General features: G+C 38.3%; 1 protein-coding gene across 2 annotated transcripts in view; it reads left to right on the top strand.

Moving 5' to 3' along the window:
• LOC105256742 overlaps positions 1–27482 on the top strand; it is a 234967-nt gene that overhangs the window by 77878 nt on the left and 129607 nt on the right. For both annotated transcript variants that reach the window (XM_020029248.2, XM_020029247.2), the window contains one exon: positions 6090–6186. The gene's annotated coding sequence lies outside the window, so the exon portion shown is untranslated. The remainder of the gene's footprint in view (positions 1–6089; positions 6187–27482) is intronic.

The following is a 27482-nucleotide window of genomic DNA, read 5'->3' as shown; positions in this document are numbered from 1 at the left end:
TTGACGATTCGTCTCCAATGTAATTAATTTTTTTAAAGAGAACTAGTCAGATTTTATTATTTCTCTTTATTTGTTGTATATAAAATAAAATATAAAATCAATGTAATAAAATATATAAATAGATATAAAACACAAATATAATTGAGAATGTGGCTGGAAAGGGTTATTTTATACGATTGTTACTACTTTTACAGTTTTACATGGAATAAAGGCGCTTGTTCGAGATTACAAACGATTTTGATATCACGTCGCTAACGTGATATCTGCTGAATTTGATCTTGGATGATATATATGGCTTCTCGTACGACATAGAATATGACGTATAAATTGGTCATCACGTAACCATACGAAGTACGACGGCCGAGTTGCACAGTCGATACTGTACCTATGACATAACAATTTTAGAATCGGCACTAGTGCTGACTACCAAAACAATGACAAGAGTTATTTCCTGTCTGACAGGTGTCGGTAAAACGTCGATCGCGTTTTGTTTTTCTCTTTCTCTCTCTTTTTTTTAATATCGTCCGCTACAAGAGCAGGCAATTGGACGGACACGGTATGTAACATGGCAGATCGAGAACCGAATATGTCTGCAGGGATAGGATGCCGGGCGTTATTTTGCGTATCAAAATTTTTCAGATGTAACGAAAGAATTATGATGTAAAAAATTAATAGTGTAAATTCTTCTCGCATGAAAAAGAAACTAAATATATAAATATGTGTCCTGGTAAAAAATAATCTTTTTGTAACAAACAAAAAAAAAACAAAAATTGTGTTACAATAATTCTTGCACACATTAAAAGTTCCATGATGATCTATAAATAAAGATCAGATCGGAAGATACATTTATCAATTTAAAATACATTACGTCTCGCATTTTATCTAATCCGCAAAATTCCCACAGTCATACCGTCACCGATCATAAAAAACGCGAGGGCGTAAATACGTTCGCATGCAATAGAAAATTTTATTTGCAGCAGGTATCAATTATTTCGTATATTTCTCCTCAGTGTGCAATTGACACGATTTAGATCCGTATTTAGAAAACGTCGTTTACAACTTAACAGCTTCCGACTAATTTCACCCTTTGGTATGGCCACGGTATGAAATAACGGAAACTCGTAAAACCATTCATATCAGTTATTACAAAGGCTATAGCCAGTCATCAAGCTAATCCGGAAGAACGTAATTACAATTATATGTAAACGAAAGCAAAAAAGTATTTTTTCATTCTTTATCTTGTTTACGCATCCGACGAGAGATGAATAAAGTATCGATCGAAAATTAAAAAAGAGCTGACTGATTTATTCGCACTGTATTGAGTTCTTTAGCTTTCTTTGTCTATCACATATTTTTACTTATTAACTACAATCTATGTAGATAATAAATCCGTCGTCTCTATTCACACGTTATGCGTGTCAATGGGCCGTTTATGCGCGGACAAAATGTTTCATTTTATTTTCTTCCTTTTTTTTTTTCTTTCTCTTGCTCCTCGACAGAAAGTGTCGCGTTGGCAATTATAACTCCCGGACTTCATCTTAAGTCTCTATTTTCTAGACGAAGCTCGCGTTACCATCATCCAGCGAATTTCTCTCCTCTTTCCACGGTATATAATACTTAGGTTACATTCGGTATTTTATTTCTTTTTCGCTGTCACTTTCGCGTAAAATAGAAAACGACCCATAAGAATCGAGATGAAACGAGAAGGAAAATAAAAGTTAGCCGCGCGAATGGAGAAACGTTCTTCTCTACAAGAGTATGTACTTCAAAACGGAAAAATTAATTACTTCTGCGACTTGTCTTCTACCACATTTTTCTACCTACACTTTTTTGTACAAATTGTTTAATAGAAAAATCACAATCTAAATAATATTTTCAAGTTTTTATCTTTGATTCTGTCTTAGAATGAAAATTATCACATTTTATCATATTTCTTTTTGCACGGATATTTTAATGAAATAAATCCAAATGCAATATAACATCTTCTCTCCTTCAATTTATTTATAAAAAAGACCGTGCATTCTTCGTATAATTTAATTGTTATTTAAATGTTAAATTTGCTGATAATGTCTTTTTTTTATGTCGTTTTCTAATATATTTTATTAGTGAATAATATTTATATATATATATGTTATAGATTTATATACATGATATATATTGAGAAATCTATTACTGCACACACACACACACACACACACACACACACACATATATATATATATAATTATAAATATATTTAAAATATATAATTTATAATTAAAATGTCACTGCAATTCCTAGCAAAGCAGTCTGACATTTGTCCCATGGAAAATGGTGGTACCGAGGTTAACATTCGAAAGGTTAAAGTACGCTTTTCAACGTGTACATTTTTCTTCCTTTTTCTCTCTCTCTCTCTCTTTTCATCTTTTTCTCTTTAATTAAATATTACACGTTATTGCGCATCATTTAAATTCAATCGCACGTGGAAGATAAAGAGGAGCTCTTACAATTAAAATCAGTGCGCGATATACATTTTTATTTCGACGTGCAAATCGTTCCAAGTGCTGGTCGAATTTCTAGCTGAATCCATCAAGCGTGGATAACTGCTTGTGCATCTGATGTTTCAAGCACTTCGTTAATCGAAATGTTTGATCTCTCGGGAGTACTTGTTTTTTTTTTTGTATGTTACGCGATCGTTTTCCCATAGTGCTCTCGACGGGAGTCTGCTGTTTTTTGCGCGCGTGAAACATATACTCTTGTATCGATGAATTCAATATGCTATCCGTTTTGTCAGACTGTTAACTTTCTACGGATACCCTTGGCTTGGAACGACGTATCGAGTAACCTCCATCCATTTTCAGTGTCTTCGCATTTGCCATTATTTTAAGCATTTTCATTAACGAAATCTCCCCGTTATTTTCGATAAATGTGAATGCTTGCTAATTAAGAGTGCAACTTAATTAAAAAAAAGCAACGTAATATGACTCAAGTGATAGTTTTTTAAATCGATCCTTGACATAAAAAAGAATGTTTAAACACATTGCGTTACATTACATCTTTTATGGATCGTCGATTTCGAGAGTGATACATCGTAAATCGAAGTTACTTTATGACAGGGTGCATGTACTTTATATATGGCACTTTTTTTTAATCGCATATATGTATACATATATGCACACAAGTTATGCCTATTTTATTACTATTTTATTACTTGGCAGAGTATTCAGGAGAAATAGAATTTCTAGATATGAATATAACTTAAAGAAATATATGCTGTGTCATAAAAACTATCCTATCACATAGTAATATCGGATTTCGGGAACATCTGAAAAGGGCGATATTTTTTTATATCGATATCGGATACGAATTTATCGACTTTGAATCCGTTTTTTTTTTTTACATACAATATTATTTCGAAGCTTGTGTACGAGCTCGTAAAGAATCGAATGCAAACATATCGTCAGCGTGCTGCGTTTTCGTTATTTTTCTCGTGTTATTTTTCTCGTTCGTTGAATTTAACGCAAATATTTTTTGTATCTATACGTACCGCAACCGGTGTGAGTTTTGTTCTTTAATTATTATTGGTTCAGACGCGTAGTTCCTGTTCGTGGCACAACAAGGATAAAATTACGAAATCTGTAGGATAAAAGTTTTTGCGACGCAAATTCACGTGCCGATTTTCTGTGGTTAACAGTGCCGTTTCATCGATCTAGTACAATATCTATAGTTCTGTGTAATGAAAAATGTTATTATATTCTTGGTCTAATAATATTATTTAATAAAATTATTACAATTTGAAAAATTATTTTCTAATTATATAATTTTTTTCTAATATAATTTTTTCTAAACTTTTAATGATTTGGATACTTTCTTTAATAAAAGTAGAGTAGAAAACAATTGTCAATTTGTGAATAAACCAATTAAATAAAATCTTGTTGGTATGAGAGTTGCTTGAATCTTTTTTAAATTAGAGCATTTTCAAAATTATTTGCACAGAAAAGCATTTTCGAGCAAGCACAGAATCGGACGTGATGCACGGATATATATATATATATATATATATATATATATATATATATATATGTATTGACGTTCAAGATTTTCTTCAGGATGTATTAGTCGTAAACTGAAATTGTCGCGTCAAATATATTCTACTATTTATTCCTATCGCCGGTCTCTCAATTCCTTTTCGCCGATCCGCGGTTCGTCTTCCTCATAAATTCCGCGACAGCCGGGAAACTGAATGTTATTCGTATGAATATCGCGACGGACGCCGCTGCAAGGGATTCTCTCATAAAAGGAATACGTCGTCCCATCGGAACGAAGTAGTTCGCTCCAGAAAAATGCTCCTCCCTCAGTGCGTAAACATAAAAATTACGAAGTCAATGGAAGACAATCTCGTAAAAATTCGTCACAGCGCGTCGGAATTTTTCTCGGGGAAACACAAATTTCGTATATTGACATTTAGAAAAACAAGTTCTAGATTAATTCACTATATCTAGCAGGAGTGTTTGAATGTTTCATTATACATTTTTTTTACATAATTTTTAATTTTTTATATAATCTTTTTTCATAGTTTTTTACTTTGACTAACAATTAAAAGCTACCGTTATTTCTACAGTTTGTTTTCTTAAAATACGAGCACATTGTGTCAGATATAAGAGGGGACAGAACTATATTAAGTGTACAAAACTGCGATTTCAGAGATGCAGTGGTATTCACGAATATCCCGAGAATTTGCGGTGAAAAAGTATTGCTCGTAAATTTTGACCGAGCATTTCACCACTTATTCTCGAGGCGGTTTCGCACCTTCCTCTATTCAGAATTCCGCTCAACTTTCTTCGTTTTAGGACACTCAAATAAGGGAACATCAATGAGTAAACTTTGCCAAACGTTTACGTGCGAGCACCATTTCTTTCTTTCAGGAATAATATCTCGATATTATCGCATAGCTTAAACTCGTACATCTTTCGAAAGCGTAGTTTTATGCCCTTTCGAAATCTCCAATTTTTTATTTCTTTTTTATCGAGTTGCGATAAAAAAGAATATTAACATTTTTTTTATTTTTGTTGATCTATTGTTAAACTCATTAACTATAGAAATATGTCGAATAGATAATTTTTTTATTTGCGTATCTATAGATTAATAGAATAAACGCAATGAGAAGCGATCGATTTATCAACGAAATTGCAGACTTTCAGCGCGATGTCGTTTTGTAACGATAAAATAATTATACGAAGAATGCGCGGAATCGGAGGAGGAAGAGGAGACGATCACGCGGAATTCTCGTTTAAGACTTCCCTCAGGATTTGCGCATTCGCAAACTTCGGTCGCCGACTTGACGCTCGACTATTTATTCCCGCTGCTTTACGACTCGCTTCTTCCACTTCGTTATTCGCCCACCTTATCGGGCGTTTCTCCCCCCACGCAAAAGACTCGCACTCTGCAGAATGATTATTTATCCAAACGTTCCCTTCTTCGACAATTTTACACGGCTTTATAAACGCGAGCGAGAGGAGTCGAATCCAGACGTTATCTTTATTTTTCTCGCTCTTTCTCTCTTTCTACTCCTCTTTCTGTACAAGTATCGATTTTAATTTCAGCAGAGTACACACCGTCGCGACGTCGCGTAAGAATCTTGCGAGTATTCCTGTAAAGTTTGCGCGAACGAGATTGTCGATATTCGACGGACTCGTGAATAACGCTCGGCTCGTTCCTTTCTCGAAAATGCGTTTCGCTTCAATTTGTCAGAATTTAAAGTTGAAAGCCACGAGTTTTATTTTACTATTGTTCTCTATACGCGCGTGAAATTATCAGGATAACAGGATCGCGAGCGTGATTCAAATTTCTCTGGTATATTAACCGAATAATGATCATCGGATGTTTGGACTTTGAAACGATGAAGGTATAATGATTACTCGTTCGCGGTTATGCATCCAATTTGTGGTTTTGATATGCGTAGACGCGTGTATATGTATTTGATATTTCATTTTGATGCGTGAATATTTAATCCTTTTAGAGAAGAATAATATGTTTCCGTTAATTTCATTTCGCGTGAAATTTAATGCGACATTGTTTACTCTTCTAATCAATTTTTTATTTTGTTGCAGGAATCGAGAAAGAGGATTGAGAGGCTGAGAGGAAGCATCATCGCCAGAATACGAAGTTGAGATAAATAGGATGATCAAATAACCGTTGGATAAAGACGTAAGTGACGATTATGCATGTTTGACTAGATATTCGCATGATATATTACGGGTACAAAGCTCGACGTGTAATTACATAACTCTGCATTAAATGTCATAAGCGTAATTACGTTTTCCGATAGCTATGCATGAAAATCGAACATAAATTGAAACATAGATATTTAATCGGTACGATCTATGCGTTTTCATCGCAACCCACTAATTACGCTGGCACATTTTGAATTACATTTAATGGCACCAATTCCCCGTCGAATTTGTAATTTAGAATCAATTACAAAGATAATACTTATTGGTTTAATAAAATATTTAAGTTTTATATATATATATATATATATATATATATATATATATATACACCGAGTTGATAGATTTAAATTAAGGAACTAACAGAATTTACGAAAAATTTACAAACTCACGCTCACACGATAGATGAAGAGAGATTTAAAAAATATGAGTTGCAGCATTTTTCTCTTCAAGTCAATTAATTCATACTGACAAACTTTTTTAAGCTTGCGCATGTTTAACGAATAAAATCATCGCGACATTCCAAAATTAAGATTTCGCTTCAAAGAAGTCTAAAAAATTCTCTCTAAAAAATGTCAACGTAGTGCAGCGGCGTAAAGGAAAATCTTTGCGCGTTATGCGTGGAATACATTTGCAACACGTACGACACAAGGTGTGGTTTAAACTTGCAAGCGGACTCCGGATATATCGCGGACTAGAAAGTCGTAGAAAATCTTCGCCAGGCGGGACCGAACGTGATATTCGAAGTCACTCACGAATTCATAGGATATTTTTTCGCTCTCGCTCGATTCCTCATCTCGCACGTTCCCTCTGTCTTCCACCTTCCACCTTTATATAACACTCTTCCCTTTCTTTATTTCCACCTTCTTTGTTGGCGCGACTTACTCGCGCTCACGTGCGCCGATTTGGTAATGTTTCCGAAGGATTTTCCAAGCATCTTCGTTTCTTATCCTCTATAAATTTCGCGGCAATCAGGTATAAACTCTCTCGGCTTCACTTTCTCTGAGTATCGAGATGCGGCTGATTCTTTTCATCAAAATACGTGGCAAATCGGATTCTTCAGAATGGATTGCTCTCCATATTTTTCAATTTTATCTTGATTAATTGATATAATAACTTTCATCTTGATTAATTGATATAATAATTAAAGTGAATTTTTATTACATTATCAATATGCATTAATGGCGTAGAAAGAAAAGATAGAAAGAATCAATCGAGATGAAAGATATTAATCGTAGATAGGTCGATGTATCGCGAATATATTCAGCCGGTGTTTCCTTGCTTTTCATCGTGGTGTTGCTTTCGCGTTGTTGTTCCGTAAATTTATTTCGCAAAATGCTCGACATTCGTGAAATCGCACTACGGAAATTGTAGAATGTAGAGTTTGCGGAACGGCAACTTATACCATACGGATTTATCGCGCGTATGTACTGCGAATAGCACGAGTCAACAATGTAGGAAGTCTTGTAGAAATAAGTTTGGGGAATAGATGGTCGTAAGCAATCGAAAGTATCCTATTCTCGATTTGGCTACGACTCCGCGGAATCTCTCGAGCGTGATAATAATGCCCGTATCCATCCGTACCTTAATGGTAGTTACATCTGAGGGGATAATCGTCTTGGCGACCCAGTTTACAAACGCATTTGTCGCTTCATAGGGACGTACAGAAAGAGACAGAGAGAGAAAGACAGAGAGAGAGAGAGAGAGAGAAAGATAAAGATGGAGCATGTATGAAGCGCGTTGCACACGTGCTTGCAACTCAAGCGTAAGGCGTTTGCGCTTTTAAAGCAGTCTTAATAGCCACTCCGTCGCGGTGCTCTAACTTTCGAGCATTTTACTTGAAATTCTAAAGCGGAAGTTCTTCTACTTAATCCAAGTATAATAACACGAATTCTACTCTGACATAATCGAAACGCAAGAACTCTGCATACACGATCTCATAAGATTGCCAAATAACAAGACGCTAATCGCGTCATCTACATTCGCAATCTAAATAATCATAATTTCACGATTATTTTAATTTCACGGAATTAATTATAATAGTTTCGATACACAGCTGTAATTAATCATAACATGCATGAATTTCAAAATTTCTCCACTTTGTATTTTCCACCATTTTTGCGTAATTATTATTTATTTCGAAGCTCTCTTTCTCTCTCTCCTTCTGTCTCTCTTTCTCTTTCTCTTGCTTTCGAGAACGCTGCGATCAATAACTGCAAACGAGTACGAACGATATTACAGATAATGCGGACAAAACGAACAGGTGCTCGACTACGAGCTCTCGCATTTTTTGAATTACCAGATCACGAAAGCTCGCGCAGCGGTTAACGACGAGTTCGGTCCGTCGAATTCTCCTTCGTCGCGATGCGGAAAGGTACGCGGGAGCGGCATTACTGCAGCAGCTGCCGCGTATCATCGTCGTCGTTCTACGACGATGACGACGACGACGACGACGACGACGACGATGGGTTTTGACTGCACTTCAGTGTCAAAGACGCAATAAACTCCTCGGCATCGTCGAGATGTTTAAGTGCCTCCGTTCTACGAGTGCTTCCTGGAGAGCGGGTAGCCTCTTGCAATGACCTAGTTCAAATAAAAACATACTATGCTATACCACATAAAATGATCACCGAACGTGACTTTTCTTTACCGAGAAGTTCTCTTACGGGATTAATATCTATTGACAGTTTGAAACTTGTTAGAGGGTTACGATCTCGACGTAGCACTGCTTATTGAGATTGCATTTTTCTCAAATAACAGTAAAATATTACATCGCGCGCGAATTAAATTTTTAAATGCGACATGGTGTATTAAATATTTCGAAAGATCCTTTATATGTTTATTTTCCGTGCTATACTTTGCAATAGAGAGGAAAGCTTTGATAAAATATTCACATATTTCGTGAGAAAGAGAGAAAGAGAGATAGCAGCATGCATTGTATACTTTGGACAGTATGCATAAACACCGACCTCGGTAGGTCAAACATTTTCTTCCGTCCCTTCTTGTTATCTTTTATTTCTTTATCCTCATATTTTGCGCCTTGTTTCTATATTTTCTGCTTTTTCTCTTTATCCCAGCCTCCTGGTAGCCGCGAGGGTGCAAGAGTAATTAGTTATGTCATCTGGTTTGCATTTTAAAGAAGCAATGGGAGCCCTGGCGGCTAATGACGCGTACATTCTGAACTGGAAACAAATCTAAAGGAGACGATAATTATCAATTTATTGTTAGTTTATTCGCGCAGTGGATTAACGATGAGAAATGCTTTCTCAAAAATTACTCTAATTTTATATACACGAGTCATATTCTTCGAAGACGAAACTTTTTTAAGTAAATATCAAAATTTATATACAAGTTAATTATATTTATCCTAAATTTGTTTTGCAAATGTGCGTTCACGCGATTTTAGACTTTCACAGACTTGTACTGAGAGATTAAGCTATCATTTTCCTCTTGGACCTGTATCCATCTGTTTCTTAACTACAGAAATATATTTTGCGTATTTTGCATCTGCGCATCGTAACTACAGCAGTGTCGAATTTCGCTCACCACCTCCGGTGTAGACGATGCCCTCGAAACGTGCGCCAGACTACATAGGATTACGCGCGAGCATCTGCCGACGCGTTCCTGGCTCGTATTACGTGCCTCCCTCTATTACGAGAGGCATTAATGCTCCCGATGGCCCCTGCGCGTTTTCGGGGAGCTGGGAAAAACAATAGGTAATTCCCGGGACACTTGTCCGTTCATTCGCGCGCTCCGCTACCTGTCCATTGTTCCTGCAGACCTGTCGACAGCTAGTAGAAACAGAACGAAGAGAGTACGACAAGCATGTGAAAAGTGGCAAGAAAGCGGAAACAGTGTATGAATGTAAAAAATTTAACGCGGTGTTTTATTAATCATCACAATTATCAGAATCGTAGATAGAAGATTGAATAAAATGTGAAAGGGGCGGCGTTGAATCGATGAGTAGATACTAGATAGAGGCAGAGCTTTCGAAGAGTAAATAACATCTTCGATAGATTCGAATCTTCGCGGGCTTCTGCGTCGTCGTCATCGATAGCGTTTTATCGGCATCATTACGATCGGTTTACCGTTATCCAACTTTCCGAAATCAGAGAAAATCTCGCGGCCAGAGTATTTCCGGTCCTGCGTCTCTCTTTCTTCCTTATGTTCTCTCTTTCTTATTTAGTGCTCCACTCTTCTTCGGTAATTCTCAGGTCCGTTTTAAAATCTTTTGTCGATTTTAGGGATAAATAAGGGATGAAAAGGGAGATGGTATCCTTAAAATCATTTCCTTATTATACGCTTGAATCACTGCGGTCATTTCTGGTCATTTCGCGCGATGTGTCAGGCGGCAGATTTGACGATTCATCGCGCGACACTGCAGATTAGCCCATTCTGCGGCGACACGTAATGAGAGTGGGTAGTTTCGAACCGCATGTGAACCTGAGTGCGCCAAATTTGGCCGTGCGGGTTGCAGTTCTCGTCAGCGTCATAAGCTACATCAACCGTTACGTTGCAACATGTTAACTCCTAATGGCTGTTGCCATCGGACACGGCATACTTTAATTCGGAAGAAATTATGCCAGGTATTGTAAAGTTTCGAATTTCCGTGGATCTCAATTCCGACGGATATAACGAATAAGTAGAAAATGACGCTAGAATGTTAAGATTTTTTTTTTTTCGTAGCAAGGAAATTATTCTCGATGATTTGCTGGCATGATTGCAGTCTTGAACTATCATATAAGTTTTCGACGAATATCATAGAAATTGTCGACAAAGTGGCATCTCGATAAGAAATCTCGACAATTTCATTTGTTTGGAAATTTTATTTTTGATATCTTGAAAAAAAATTCCGCGATCGTAGATAAATTTTTATATGCGTCATATATATAACTTTGACACGCCAAATTTGTTGAAGCATGTAAAAAGACATCTTCTTTGGCGAGAATTTTATTTCTTTTTCACACAAATAACAGCTACTAGATTTATTCATTTACACGTACAATGATTAATTAGCGCTCCATTATTCGCGGTTTTCGTTGGCAGTTATCACGCCGCATAATTAGATGCTTCTCTAAATACCACGTTGTTACGTTTCTCACATGTGTGCACACATGATGCACGCTACATATACGTGATATCGCAAAGAAGATTCATCTAAATAAACGTTTGAATTATCGTGCATGTCTAATAAATCATGTATTAAATTGCATTTTTCACGCAACACGTAGTAATAATATAAATAATAGTATAAATAGAGTAATGATATGGTAATTGCAAAAATTAATAAAACCCATACGTTCGAAGCTGTTCTTCAACACCGATAATTATAATATTGCATACATTTATTTGAGAATACGATTTTCGTTCGATCTTAAGATTTACCGGGCAACCTATTAGGGGCTTATATATCGAGAGAAAAAAACTTGTCCGCACGCAAACTTTCTTCAACGACTGGAGCTACTTCCCATTATCGGAGAATAATGCCGGCGATCCTCGTGACCGAGCATCGGATTCGCATTCAAATTCGTAAGGCCATTTTCGCGGGATGAATGGTTTTCCGTGAAAGCCGCAAATCCCATCTTTTTCGTGCGATCGTACGGAATCGACCGTAATGATTCGCTTACCATGGTACGCCTTTAGCACCAATCGTGCAAAATAACTTTCAAATTATTCATTGATTATTAAATCAAGTTGTATCGTTCAACTCGTCATAATTTTGCCAATTATCATCAAAGATATCCCTCCGATCGTATAAAATTAATATCATCCTGATATCACCCGTTTGCGTTTCACCGACGCGTATTTAGCGTGACCGACGATGCGTGCATGTGAAAACAAACGTAAGCCTCCACTCGCTAATTATATTACCGAATGGATGTTTCGGGAAAGGACAATGTATTGAGAGAATTCCACTGTCAATAATTATGATAATGTATTCGCTATATTTGATATCGAATGATTTGCGATATCGGTGACAGCGATCTCGATTTTATTATTTGAATAATTAAAACGTAAATTAATCGCGACGATAATGGCATTTCAAATCAATGCTTTTAGAAAGTTTATTTTTGATTATATTTTCTCTGCTATGTTATAAAGTACACCATGCATAATTCTGTTATGGCGACATTTTTTTCATCTTTTTGCCCACCAGTCTCGCGAGGATTCGCGCGTATCGACCGTCACGTACTCGCGAGACGAAACGACGAAAAGAGACCATGAGAAACGGCCGGAATCGATGGATAGCGACGTGGGACACGCCGCGCCAACGACGCAGTTTCTTGAGTAGATTTATCGCCCTTTAAGAACGGTCGATTCAATTACGACCGGCTAGCATCTCCCATAACAGCATACCGGAGCTCCGGTACGTTTCCTCGTTCCTTCGCCCAGACACCGCGCCGGTGACCGAACGAAAACAAAGATGTAAGCCGGTAATGTGGCGAATACTGGCCGAGTCTGATGGTATAATGGCATTACCGGGGAATTACAAGATGAACAGAGATTATCTCTTTTCACCGTTCCGCCCTTTTCCTTTCGTTCTCGCCCAGCTTTTGTGCCATCCATTCGGCTTTCCTCTCTCCTCCTCCATCTATTTTTCCATCTCTTGTTCCGTTTCTCTTGGCGTCGCTTCTTTACTTCATTTTCGTGCCAACCGCGCGACAACCTGGCTCCACTAGCACCAATCTCCGCCCTCGACATTCTCTTCAACGATCCTCTTCAGGACGAAACGACGTGCTTTCATCCATCCACGCCAGGCGTTGTCCACGTCGCTCGGCGATGATGTAAATCGGTCTTGATATTCGTTACAGTGAAATTGTTTTAACGATGATCTACCGCGCGCGGTTCCGGTTTCCTCTTTCCGGTGCCACGCCCGGATGAATTTCACTCCTCTCTCTTTCTCGCGGGGATTTTTTTTTTAAATCTCTTCTCGCGGCGTCCTCCCCGGTCGTTAAAGCTGACGGGACAATTCGGGTAATAACGTAAGAAGAATCGGACAATTTTTATTCCCGAGGCCGGCAAGTCGGAGCGCGGCCGCTGGATAAATTTATGGCAGTCGTCCTACGCCACTCGTGCAACGAGTATAACACCCGCGTTTCGAAGCGATAAATTATATACCGCTTTTGCGGTTACACGGAGGATGATCGTTCGCGTAATCGAAAGAATTATTCTCCCCCCGAAAAAACCGCTCGCGTCAATTCTAAGGAAATCTGCGATTCTTGTTTTCGAGCTATTCTACTCAGTCTCGCGTTACTTGGATATTGATAATAGGATTCACGGAGCTAAGTAAATAATACAAAGAGATTGGGAGGAAAGTAACTTTATACTTCTTCTTTCGTGGAATAAAAATCGTGGGATCATTGTACCGCCGTTTATCTTGTCGTCCGTCTTATTTACTCGACGGCACTCTTTCATCGCAGGAGGGGTTGCTATTTTTACCGTCAAATAATTCACAACGGCCATTTTTCCAACGGCCGAACTTCGACTCGCGCTGAAGGGATAATATTTATCCCCTATCTCGTTCCGAAGGAATTTAGATGGCGGTAGAGAAGACGAGATATATGGTGGATTATATATTTGTTCACGTTGATGAACTACCTAATTTATGACTTTTGTAGAGACATAAAATTAATTCATATTCGAGAAAACGGGATTTTAATATAACGGACGGTAATAACATGATATTAAAAAACGGACATACAAATCTGAAAGTATAAAATGTCGCGTATTTCTATTTCCCTTTTTACATGCTTTTATATCGCGTTCGCGATACGTCAATTGTCGTTTGCCGCGCTACACCGATTTTTATCGTCACCGTATTTCACTGGTTTCCACAATTCGTCCCGCCAACTTAAGCCAATGGCAACGTATGCACGTGTACCGTGCGTATCCGCGCATACGGATAATTATTTGTGGCACGATTGCCAATTAAACATTGTTCCGGCGCCCGGGCTTGCCTCGCAACCCTGCCTCGCCTATCTCTCTGCACCTCCCCGAGAGCCTTTCTCCTCTAACTCGTGTACGGGATGGTGTGGCTGCGACAGACGACAGCCGCAACGTTCGTCGCCGAACAAACTGTGTTCATTCACTCCTCCCTCTGCTGGCACAACCACCGCGGCCTCAATCCGCACCCTGTATCTCTCCTCTCGCCCTCCATCCGGGTATCTCTCTCCCTCTCGCTCTCTTTGAACTGCCCATCCAACCCCGGCGACTCGGTACTCGCGTTAACTTCACGTTGCAGATTCACGAACCACTGTCGGTGCAACTGCATGCAACTTTCTCTCACCTCCCTCGCATTCGGTTTAAAGACCGAGTTGACGTTTTATTCCTTCTTCTCACCGTAAACTGCACGGATGGAGTGAAAATGATATGATTCCTGCGTCTTCCATTGTAATCTGGACGCGAAAAGTTTTTTTAAAACAATGTAACATTATTAAAATATATAGAAAATTGCAAGAGATTTCATTATTCTCTGTATGAACAAGAACATTTATAAGGAATGGCGTTGCAAGCTTGTACGCGCGATGTATTTCCAGGAGAAAATTTTTTAAATAATTGCACACCATTAACATAATCGCAAGTTATGCAGTAAATAACATTTTAACGCGAAATGTTGCTTATTTTTCATACTAACGTTATAGAATTAATTAACGTGCCACAGCGTCGAGTTATGCCATTCAATTATCATGCCGGACGCGTCGCAAGTGATCTATATAGCGGGACGTCCCTATTCACACTCCGAACTGACTATAATCGTACATATAATGCACATGCTATAGCTGCTAGTAATTAATCCGAGTTTGTCATTGTGTACTACTATATCGATATACACAAGATTACTCATTCTCTCTCTCCCCTCCCCCCTCTCTCTCTATTAAAGTCAATATCAAACTACAAAATTTTTCAAAAATTTTCTAATTTGACATTGACTTTAAATTTTAAAGCATTAGTAGCATCTTCTTTCCATCGCTTACAGCGCGACGCGATATTCTTCCGCGTGTAATTTGCGAAAATATGAAAGTGCACAAACGGAAATCAGCTCATGAGAGTGAAATAGAGTGAACCGACACTTATATCACGACCCACTGCTGCTGCTGGTACCGCGTCGCGACGCGGAGACGCCTGGCTGTCGCGACGAGGCGTAACGAGTACACGTTGACGCCCGCATAATGCAGTGTCCGGCATGCACGGAATGAAAATATGTACATACCATCATGCGGTGCATCCGCGAGCGGGGACTGTCGCGTCGCGAATGGTTGACGAAATTATTGTACGACGAAGCAGGAAATTTTTTTTATCGAACGCTTTGTTTCGCTCCGTTTAACTCGAAGCTTTCGCATTATTGCGTCTAGAACGATGAAAATTAAATCCCCGACGGAGTCGATTCTTTAGCGGAAGAAGGGTTAATCGGCGAAATCCGAGTGGATGAAAAAATATCCGTAGGAAATTTATCTTAATTATGGTATATGGTATATAAGAGAAATGATATCCAGAAAACAGTCTGCCTCGAGTATATATATATATATAAAAGTGCATTTTATCATCCATTTTTTATTTATTTTTCGCGATTTATTTTTGCAATAAAATCGAATAGCAGAGAAATTATCGGATGAAAAAGACAAATTGGACACCATTTACTTTCGAGGGCCAATTTAAATACTTAATTGTATACTAGTATATATCTCCAAATTTGCGGTCCGCTAAGCCCCTGCGCGAATTAATGGCATTTGCGGCCGTCGTGCTTGCACGTAGCGAAATATTAATTGCAGCGCTAATGTTTCACTCAGCTGCGCGCCCATTTGCGAGCATTATCGATGTACATAGCATTCGGCGTGATTTTAAAGGATTTTCGTGTCTGCACCGGGAAAAGGGGGATTGGCGAGGAGAGGGTGCAAGATTAGTATTGTTGTATAAAACGCGGCGCTACGGTTGGTTACATTTATACGGTGGCGGTGAAATTTCCACTTCGCATAGAACGTGTCTTCATTTAATGGCCGTTCAAATTGATTCATTTATCGGCATTTCGACGTGCAAACTTTACCTTCATATCTCTGGTTTACACTAAAGTGTTTAATTTTTATCTAAACTGCGATAGAATAAAATACTGCCAATTCACACAAAAAAAAACGTCATATTTACATTTCTTATAACTTGATTATAATAATAATAAATATTTCTTTTTAAATTATTAAATTAATAATTAATTAAATTATTAATTAATAAATTTTCACATCACGCTTCACCGCGATTAAGCGCACTATGCCAAGTGCATCGAATTTAAAAAAAATCACGCTTTCCATGTCACTTTAACACCGACGTTCCCTTCGTTTCGACGAATACTCCCGCTTCGCGGATATTCGACAAACCGCGTGAAATATGCTAAAAGCATCGGATAAAAAATTCGATGGTACGGACTGAGTACAGGCGAACCCGCGACTCGTCTGGAGGGGTGTGCGAGCACGGCGTGTCGACTTGTAGAACGGCGGAGAATAAAGATCGATCGAGAGAGTGGGTCCTCGTCTCTCAAGAGGGCGAGAGGCGGTGGAAGAGAGAGACTTGCTGGATGCCTGACGGAGGCAAGGTGGCGACGACGACGACGACAGCCGGGTGTAGTGATGATGGTGGTGGATGTTGAGGTGCCAGAGTACCCGCGTCTTAATAGCGATAGTGGCATCGATGTGTCGAGGGAACGAGGGGTGATGGCGTCGTCGCTGAACCTCCGCCAGCCAGCAGCTTCGGTCACGCCAATATTACTTACCTCCCCGAGAGAGCGATAACTTAATTGATGCACGAGCGACATTAGGACTTGTCGTCGGTATCGCGCCGTCATCGCGCAAGAGGTAACGTGCGTTGCCGGATGATAATATACGTAATTCATCGGCCAGTCCGCAAGGAATTGCGATTACGAAAACAAACGATGAATACTTCATCAGTGCTTTAATTTGCCGAAACTACGAATGGTGATGACATTCGATTCTTTCGTCGACAGTTGGATTAAATTGGTTCCATGATTGAAAATTTGCTTCACTTATCTAAATTACCAAGGATTTTTCGCTTATTTATTCCCATTGAGAATAATTTTAATACCTCTTGATAAAATAGCTATTTCTCGATGACTCGTGGATGTATGTTTAATTGAATACCTCTTGTTTTCCGGAACGCGCAGGTGACTTTCCCTTTGCATTAAATGTGTATTAAATGAACGTAGTATATAGACATTCACATCCGACGTGCACGCAAACTACATCGGGTCTTTTCTTATTCTCGATGCTCGTAAATCCGTCGTCTTCGCGGCTTGTCTGTCTGTTTCTGCTACTACTAGCTGACTAAAGTCGGTATATATCCTGACATGTAGTTCTTCGAAGTGGAGAAACGTTCATCGAAGGTCTCCAACGTCCGGTTTATCTTGACGACATTTGTAGACCAGAGGAGAGAAAAAGCGCATGAAGGGACGTAAATGTTACGTTATTTTGAAGGAGATAAAAGCCTCCTATGTCAAAGTGCGATAGTTCATGTTGAGTAAGAGTTTTGGCTGTAAAGAAAATAATTTTTTCCGTTTCATCTCAGTCTTGATTAATAATTAATTTGTCTGCACAGTTAATTATAATTATCATTAATATACTGCTATTTCCAATAATTAAAATACAAAATAAAATATTATATTTTTTAAATAATTTTTATTCGTCCATATATCTTTTTATCCTTTTTATCATTTAAAGAAATTAATTATCATTATGTACGTGTGTGTAATATATCTATTATTAAATGCTTGAAATTAATTATATTTAATGCTTGAAATTAATTCCGTGCCGATAAAGTTGATATTGATAAAAAGATATTAATTTAATTTGTATTTTGTATTTTTATAGTTTCTATTCAATCGCTTTTATTAATTATTGCGGAAATTATTAAATTCCTTGAAACTTGCTCGGATTGAATGTATCGATAACGGTCCGGTCGATTGCCCCGGCTCAGATCGGTTTCATCAAAGAACCGATAGTTCCTAAGGATGATATCCCACACTCGCAAGCACGACCGTTTTGCCGGCAATCTTTTTTTTTTCTTTTCTGTTTGTAGAACAATGTAGCCGGATGCGCTTCCGGCTGCTTTTTTTTACATACATGTCCGCACATCCGAGCATCGTGGAATGGCTCGCGATTACTACGAGCAGGAAGGCGGAGAGATAGAGAGATTTTCTCGATGACCGAACATCGGACCACGATCCTTTTCCTTTTTTCCGCAAGCTGGTACTCGGTTACCGAAGTTACAAGCCTCGAGACTTTGGATGGCATCCCCCTCCCCTTTTTCTCTTTTGCTCACCTCCTCTTTTTCTTCTTCTTTTCATTTCTTCTTTCTCTCGTCGGTCGCCATATCCTCCTTGGTGAGATATATAGGCGCCCACTAAACTTCTGTCCTTCCCATCAATTTCGCCGTCTAAGAATCGCGGAACCAGGCACGATTCTGCCGCTCTCGTTTGCCAAACGCCTTCAGGCCTGATCTTTTTGTCGGCATGCTACTCTTTCTTTCTCTCTTTCTCATTTAGTTCTTTCTATCTCCCTCGATTCCCACCATCTTTCGCCTTTAAAGGATTGTCTCCTACGAGAGTCATCTTTCAGCCACTGCCGGCTCCTGGGGACCGATAGTCCATATCGATAAATGGCTTGGTAACGTCGTCTTCTTTATGTATGTGATATAATAAAAAACAGAGCATGTGAATGCGTTTGTAATTAAAAAAAACTACTATAGTTTAGTTTAATTAATTCTGATTTATTTATCTACAATGGATCATAATTCTATGATTTTTTTATGATTGCTTCATTAATCTTACAACGATAGATTATAAAGATGTATAAAAATGATGATATAAAAATATAGATAACAGTCATTTTACAAAGAGAGATCGATATTTTGTTACAGATAAAGCATTATACAAACTGTTATTTGTTTGCGACCGTTCACATTTTATCCGCTTTCGGGTGTCATATAAATTTTGGTTGAAGCGATCGGTATACAGGGAAAGGAAAAAAATAAAACTCGGCGCACATCGACATAAATCGCACGTAAAGAGAAGGCAAACACGTTTGAATAAGCCAACCAAGCGATCGATATCGCGTCTATAAATTGGAAAACTGTAACTTTCTACTTTCGTCGCGGTTTTCCTCTGTAACATTGTAAATAATTTCACGGAGATAGTTAGCCACGTTATCTGATTATCTTGTCGTTATATCTCATACAATGTCTCCCGCAATCGCTGCCCGCATTTAAAAGATCGCCTCCTGCGAGGGTCATCCTTTAACCGCAACTGCTTCCTGGGGAGCGATCGTACGTGTTTCTATGATTCTTTCAAACATATACAGTAACATCGGATTATCCCCCATCCACGTTTGTATATAAACAATCTAGGCCACATGGTTTCCATCGTAAAAAGTTTTTATTGTTCTAGATAAGTGGTGATAGCGACTCGATGAAAACTTTACCGTATGCAATTGAAAAAGTGACCTGCATAAATCACTTAACATTTATGATCATACTTTGCCATTTTGTAAAAAAATTTATATCATGTTGAGACATCGAGATATAAGCTTTTGACTTTAAATGTTCAACAAATGAAGATTGACGAAATCGTTCCTTTTATTTGCAAAAATATCAGTGAATATTTAACAAAAATATTAAAAATAAATTCGAGGAGTCTCAAAATATAATCTCGAAATATATAAAATATATGAAATACATGAAATCAGCACTTATATACTATTTATTTACATTTTTGTCCGATTGGTCAAAGTATTTTATACACATACGCATGTACATTTAACGTGGAAATTGAAAGTGTTTAAAGGCAGATAAATATCTCGCAATATGCATCGAACGTGCAAACTTGATGTCGAAGCTACTTACAGTGCCGTAGCATGTGAAATACGCGCTCGACGTGTCGGCCGTCCGTTCGATTTTCGCTTACCGATCGGATTATTTCCCAACGTTGCAAAATTTCAGTTCTGCGTGGTTGGTTTCAACGCTCGTTCCGTTGCATTGGCGTAACGAGAGTTTAAAGCTAGACTTTGTAGACTTTGTAGAAAAATGCTGCGATGTTGTTAACAAGAAAAAAAATTATTCTGGTATTTTATCGATTTCTAATATATTTCTTTGGCAATAATTATGCGGTCTTGCAATATTCTATAAACGTTAAAGGAAATTCTACTATTTAGCAATAATTATTTTGCCAATATTGTGCTTATTAGCTGTTAAATTTACAAGCGAGCAGCGTGAAACTAGATAAAGCTGAAACAAATAATGTGCCAATTTTGAGAAAAATTAAAATTTTATTTAAATGCAACAACGTAAAACCGATACTTTCTATAAAAATGATTGTCGGCTTGTATTAATTATAACCGTGTATCGACTTGTATTAATTCTAATTTTTTAGAGCAATAAGTAATGCTGTCGGCGTCCGATTCTCGAGCTTACGCCGCTGAAATATTGTAGGGTGCCGATTATTTTCATATTTGTTCCGCGCGGCGACCGCGAATTGGAACGAGATTTTATCCCATACACCGTGGAAACAATGGGCGAAATCAAATTCGCCGCCGCATAGAACACAATGGATTACAGAAAGTCGAAATTGAAAATTCTCGCTCTCTACACGCGACGTGACTCGCGAATCTACTATGTAGTGATTTGTAAGGAATTATCCGTGTGCAAGAGTGTAGTGTAACTAATGCGCAAAGTTTATCTGGCTTATACAATGAACGAGTTGTCAATCGAATTTGTTGCTTTCGCGACGAAATCTGTATGATTTATGCAATCGTGATACATGATTTTCAGGAATTAACGCTGTCTGCCTTTTACTCTTATTAGCGCCCTGTTGCGATTTTATTCGCGCGAGTGAATTTGATCGATATTTTATTTGCAACGGCACATATTCTTCTTTCTTTTCACTTTTGTAATTGCGAGAGAGAGAGAGAGAGAGATTCGAATGCAATAAAATAATGAAGCCACGTTATATGAGTTAAAAAACATAATTTTGCGACGATCCGCTCATTAATTGTAAATTCATCGAGCAATTTGATCTCTATTCGCGAAATAAACGTCCGAGTGAGTTTTTCTCGTGCTTGATAAACGACGACAGCCCGCGCGAAACGTGTTGGTGTACCGCATAATCGAAATTCCAATTTGCAAAGCAATTCGAGCCGCTCGTATCGAGCCCTCGTATAATTCTGTTCTTACTTAAAATCGCTCCCCGTCGTTCGCGTTGACGTTCCGTCGGAAATTGCTGCGAATTTAAACGACGCGAGAGATGTTCTCGAGATACCGGTCATAGAATGAGAGTTAAAACGCGGCTGATGGGACGCCGCAGTGGCTTTTCCAAGCCGGGATACAAAGGATTTAGCGGAGTTTGGGTCACGGATTAATGGGAATTTGGCAGCAGTTGCAAACAGCATACCATATATGTACGCGAAAACCGGAAGAAAGCTAACGGTACCCGATAAATTAGAGTCGACTGTTTGCAAGCGTGCAGACTACGCATTATTAATTATTAATTTATTGATAATTATCGTTCGGTTAAAGCAAATTAAATCGATTTTACCCCGGGGACACCATCTAATTTGCGAACGCGCTCGAGTTTTCATTCGCGCCGATGGGAAACGAAAATGGCCAATTATCGCAAAAGTTTGTTCCACGTGGACGTCGATTATTATTCTCGTACGTCCAAATGACGCAGCGTCGAACTTTCTCGCGTTCGACAATTCCAAGGAAACAACGAAATAACCACCGCGACAGTGGTCCATTAAAAAAGTGAGGGCAGTTTTGCGAAAGGGGGTGGTAATGGTACAAAGGCGCGGTCGATAGTTCGACTCCCGCGAATTAAAGAGAAATTCAGTGCCGCGGAAATTGCGTACACGCACGCACGCACGCACCAACGTTTGATACAATGGTGCGCTATCCGTGGGCCCGTTGCTCATTTTACGACGGAAACCACACTTATACGTACAGCCTGCGCAACGCGCTGCAGCATTACTGTGCAAACTTGCAAATATTTCGTTGCAAACCATCGCCCGTTACTATGCGGAGTTACAAATATTCTGCATTGTTACCGCACGGCGTTTCTATACAAACTTGCCGATATTTGCGCATTGTTCGTGCATCAACATCAGAAAACGTATTTACTCGGAACGCAGTAAGCATCGGTCTTCTGACGATATGTGCTTTTAGTATTTTCGTAACGTTAACGTGAAATAACTTAACTTGTGCGAGGGAAATTGTATCAATTTTCAGCGAGGTACGCGAGCTGTACTATAGATCAAATTGATTGATGTCTAGATAATTAAAATTCTGAGCGCGAGATATACATACGTAGATATTTTCCAGAATTGTTGTTTTTTGACGAGTGTATTATTATTTATTCCGTTATTACAGCGAACAAAATAAAATTACGTTATAAAAACAGGATGTATTGTACTGAAAGGTAAATTTAATCATCGTAATAGAGGAGTGATTGAAAGGAACTCAAAATTCACGCAAACTACATGTTTGACATGTCATTAACGTAATAGCGAAAGTGTAGTCATCAGGTCGAATCTCTGCTCGACTCGAAGTCAATACAGGTTTAGTTTAAGTCCCGTCCAAGTACAATGGAAGCTACTAGCCGATTAATCGATGAGTCTCCGTCTAGTGGCTGAAAGCGAGAGTGCTTCTTCGAGTCGCGATCGTTGAAAAGGAAGAGAGCCATATCGACGTTTCTCCTTCCGGTGCTTTCTCCATCTCTCTCTCTATCTATCTTTCCTCTCGAACGGAGTGCTCCTACACCGCATTTCCCAAGTATCTACGCCCGTGACACGTTGCTCTGTTCGTGTGCCATGCGTTGTATAGTATCGTTCAAGGGTAACAAATTGCATATAAAAACGCGACAATTAATTATCTTTTTCAATATAATATTTATTATATTTATTTATTATATTTATTATATTATATTAGTATATTATACTTATATAATATATAATATATAATAAATTTATATAATATTCGATATGTATTAATTTTCATAAATTCTCACAATTTAAAACTATCCATACTATTTACTTTATAACTTTATTATTAATTTTTACATACGATTTACTTTATAATTATTAATTTTTACGTACTATTTACTTTATTAACTAACTTTATTATTAACTTTTACGTACGTATATAGTTTAAATTCTTGATGCTAATTATTGAACTTTTTATAACGAATTTAACAAGTCTCGTGAATGATTATTTTTAATACCGATTGAATGAATAGATCGTCAGTGCTGTACATTCCAAGTATTATATGATTTAACGAAGCGAGGTCTGTTTTGAGATATTGAAAAGTCTCTCAATAACTACTCGATCGCTCATTTTTGAACGGCGCAGTATTGTTCCCAAAAACCACTGTCTGTGAGAACCACTGAAACTCAGCCTGTAGGTCCTCCATTCTCGCTTCGATGAGGAGAAGATGTCCGTAGAACTGGGGACCATTGTCTTAATTGAGAGAGGTTAATTCGAGACGGACGAGTTCTGCGAGATATAGACGTTCTACCGTGCTTAGCCGGAGCTTAGATGAGTTTCTCATTGCTTGATAGCGTCGAATGGGTATATACATGTATTCTCAGCGATCGCCAGGATAGATCGCCCGCCGGGTCGAGTTTGCGATTATGTAAGGATTGTGTAATTGCGAGAAATCTATAGTAGAATTCAATACCAGCTCATAATGATAGATGCCATTCCCGATATAGTCATTGCATTAATATCAACTATATATAATCCGTTCTATTGGGTTGTATATATCATTTGCGTATTATATAATATGTACATTTGTATGTCTGATAACGAGATACTGAATAATTATAATTTGATACAACTGCACTCGTATGTAACAACAAAAATTTCAAAAGATTTTATAGAAAATTTTATCGAGAGAAAGAAGATAAATTCAGCTATATAATTATAATATATGTATGCATATGAATGCATATGAATCTGTATTAATATTCCGGAAATGAGGATTATTTTTGCTATATCGATTTGAAACGGATATCCCTCGCATTAATATAATACGATGTCTATCGATTCTCGCTCGCTGCATTTTCCCTCCCGTTGCGTATTTAGTCATCAAGGATTGCGCGGCACTTACGGTAATCCAATTTTAAACAGACCATTACTCGGGCGAGCAAGAAATGTTTCCGAGTCCGGGCGACCTCAGACACCCCAGCGCGTCTTACAGAAAGTACCCTTCGCTCCTCGAGTATCCTCATTGCATAATGTACTCGCCGAAAGGGGCTGTGAGGCGAAGGGTGAAGCGGTGAGGGGTTCAAACACCGTTCAACGTACGCGTCTGTCGAGGCGCATCTCTCGAATCGAGAGCTCGCAGTAGCTAAGAGAATGACTCTCATGCATGAGGGAGAGAGAGAGAGAGAGAGAGAATAAGAGAAATATACATGGAAGGAAAGAGAGAGTCAAGCTTCGCACAAGAGAACGAATGTGTAAAAAGCGATAGAGGCGGAGAGAAGACGGAATCAGGATACCGCATTTTGCGGACGTGACCAAGCATAACGGAGATTCCATTGCGGAAAAGGCAGAAAAAGGATGAGTGGCGCGAAGCTAAATCTTAAGGAATTACGTGACATAATTAATGATGAATAATATCCGGTCCACCGGTGCGCCGGAGTGTTGCAATTCTTGATCTATTTTTCGACTGTCGACCGGATATCCTTGTTAAAGCTGATACGTCACTTATTATTGTCTTTCTTATGCTATATGAATATGAAATAAATTGTCTTATATTATATTTATATACCATTGTGAAAAATATCTAGTACATGAGATCGAGAAGATATTCGAAAATATTCAATTTACATGCGTTATAAATATGTAGAAATTTAGCTTGCTGCATTTTTTATTCTATTTTTATGTTTTACAGGAAATGTAATTTAAATCGACTATAATTTCTGCACGTTATAATCATATCTCGTAAATTGGATCGATTTCTACTGTATTTATTTTTTGAAAACAGTGTTAATATAAAAAGAAATATTTGAATCTATATTTTATATTATATTTAAATGTAAACTATTATTTAGATCTATTTTGAATGTAAACTATTATTTGTTATTTATTTAAAACTGTTATTTAAATCTGTTTTATATTACTTGAATCTAAAAACGCGATATATATTACACATTGTCTATCTTGCTTTTTATAATCTTTGCAAAACTCAAGTATATATCGGTAAAAGAAAAAGAAAAAGAAGGCAAAGGGATACGAAATTCCAAAGACCTCCAGCGCGATCAGGCATGTGGCAAATTTGTAAAAGCGACAAAAGATCGAAACGGATCTTGAATAATAGAAAGCGAAAAAAAGCGGTGCAGCGCTGTCTTTCTTCTGAAGTTACGGAATTCTGAATATTTTTCTTACTGAGCTTAAGATACGAAATGCTTTTTATTCGCTCCGCTGGATAGGCTGATGCAGCCAAGCGAGAATCTTTCTATGATACGCGAGTTTCTTTTGTAAATCGTTTGAATTGTGCCATGTCTCTCTCTCTCTCTCTTTTTCTGACATAAAGTTATTAAAATTGGCTGAATCTGAAATTTCTTTCTAATATTATCTTCTCTCATTGTTTAATGAACACAATGAAAGAAAACGATTGTGCTGATGTAGATTTATAATCGTGTTATACATTATATAACAAAATTCTAATTTTTAAAGTAAAAACTGTCTTTTATCGTATAAAAAAATAACACAGAATTCCAAGGCGAATGTCAGTTCTTTAGGTAATTAGAAGATTCTAAGCGGAAGAGAGATATGCGCATTGCGAGTTTGGTGAATTCAAAATGAATTTATCATTTCATTTTCGCGAAATGGATATAACGATGCTAACTCGAGCTCATAGATTGTTTTAAATGTCAGCTCCCCAGCTCGTTTTTTAAAACCAATTAAAAGTTTCTCTCTTGTTCCTGTTCCAGTTATCTCCGTTTCTCGCTTCCCGTCTTTCCCGTCTTCGTGAGAGATAGTTGTCACAGAATACACCGGCGAAAGAGAACGTAAAGTTCCGCGAGCGAGAAAGATGTATAATTTAAAGAACATAATCTTACGAGATATGACCGGCTCTCAGATTTTGTTGTTCTATTTGCTAATTAATATAACGGCCATTCGTTCGTTCGTTCGTTCGTTCGTTCGTTCGTTCGTTCATTTATTCGTTCATTAGTGCATGGCGCGATAACGACGGCGAGTTCCTAATTAGATCTTCTCGAAAGGTCAGATTAAGAATAACTGACGTATTTTCGCGAGAGCGTCTATTAAGTTGGATATATTCTAAAAGGAAAACGCTTTTCACATTTTGAATTTCCTGTCATAAATTATATATCGCACGGGAAAGTTATTATTCTTTATTAAAACCTCAGAATCTCTCTTCTCTCTCTCTCTCATAATGTAACAACTGAGACGAGTTTACTCAAGTGCCGCTTAAAATTTGATAAGCACCCAAAGAATCTCTAATCATCTCGGAAACACTACGGGAGATCAAGAAATTTCGAAATGTCGCCTCCTCAAAAGAGGACGTTGTATCGAGTATCGTGCTGGATTAATACTCCAAAGTCCTTGTAATCTCAAAAGAGCGCACAATTAAAAGTTTTCTCTTTAGCTTCGCCTCCGAACCCTTTTTCTATCTCCTTTCTTTTCTCTCTCTCTCTCTCTCTCTCTCATTCATTTTTCTTCTACGATTTCTGCGGCGTAAGATACGCGGATAAACCGTTCTCTTTCCCGTCACAAGATGTTTTGTTGCGTTAGTGCCCAGGAAAGTTATGCGAGCGATGGAGACGTATAATCCAGGAAACGTGGCACACGGAAGACGCGACTTCGTCGCGACTTGTTGTTCTTCTTGCTAATGAATACCCGTTGACTTCCTGACGCCGTTGCAAGAGAGACAGCGGGTGAACCGTTACTACCGTAGCTACCGCTACGTAATTATCCGGGCGACCTTTTGTCGGGATAGACACGACCCGGGAAAATAAGACACGGCAGCGCGCGCGGGAAACAACGAAAAGTACCCGGCTTAATATCTTTCTCTTGTTTTCCTCCTTGTTAATCTACATTTCCCCGGCGTCGGCACCGGAAACGCGCACTGCCGAAGCACGAAATCCTTAACGAAGATCTCACTCTCCGCCTCGTCTCTCGGAGTTTCAAGTGGTTTGCTAAAAATCTTTGCCGGAAATGCGCGCATGGCCGGTTTATCCGCAGGAAACAAACGACTCTGAA

The sequence above is a fragment of the Camponotus floridanus genome, unplaced genomic scaffold (genome assembly GCF_003227725.1).
Source record: "Camponotus floridanus strain SB8 unplaced genomic scaffold, Cflo_v7.5 scaffold45, whole genome shotgun sequence".
NCBI classification, from domain to species: Eukaryota; Metazoa; Arthropoda; class Insecta; order Hymenoptera; family Formicidae; genus Camponotus; species Camponotus floridanus.
This window is presented reverse-complemented; position numbering and strand designations above follow the sequence as displayed.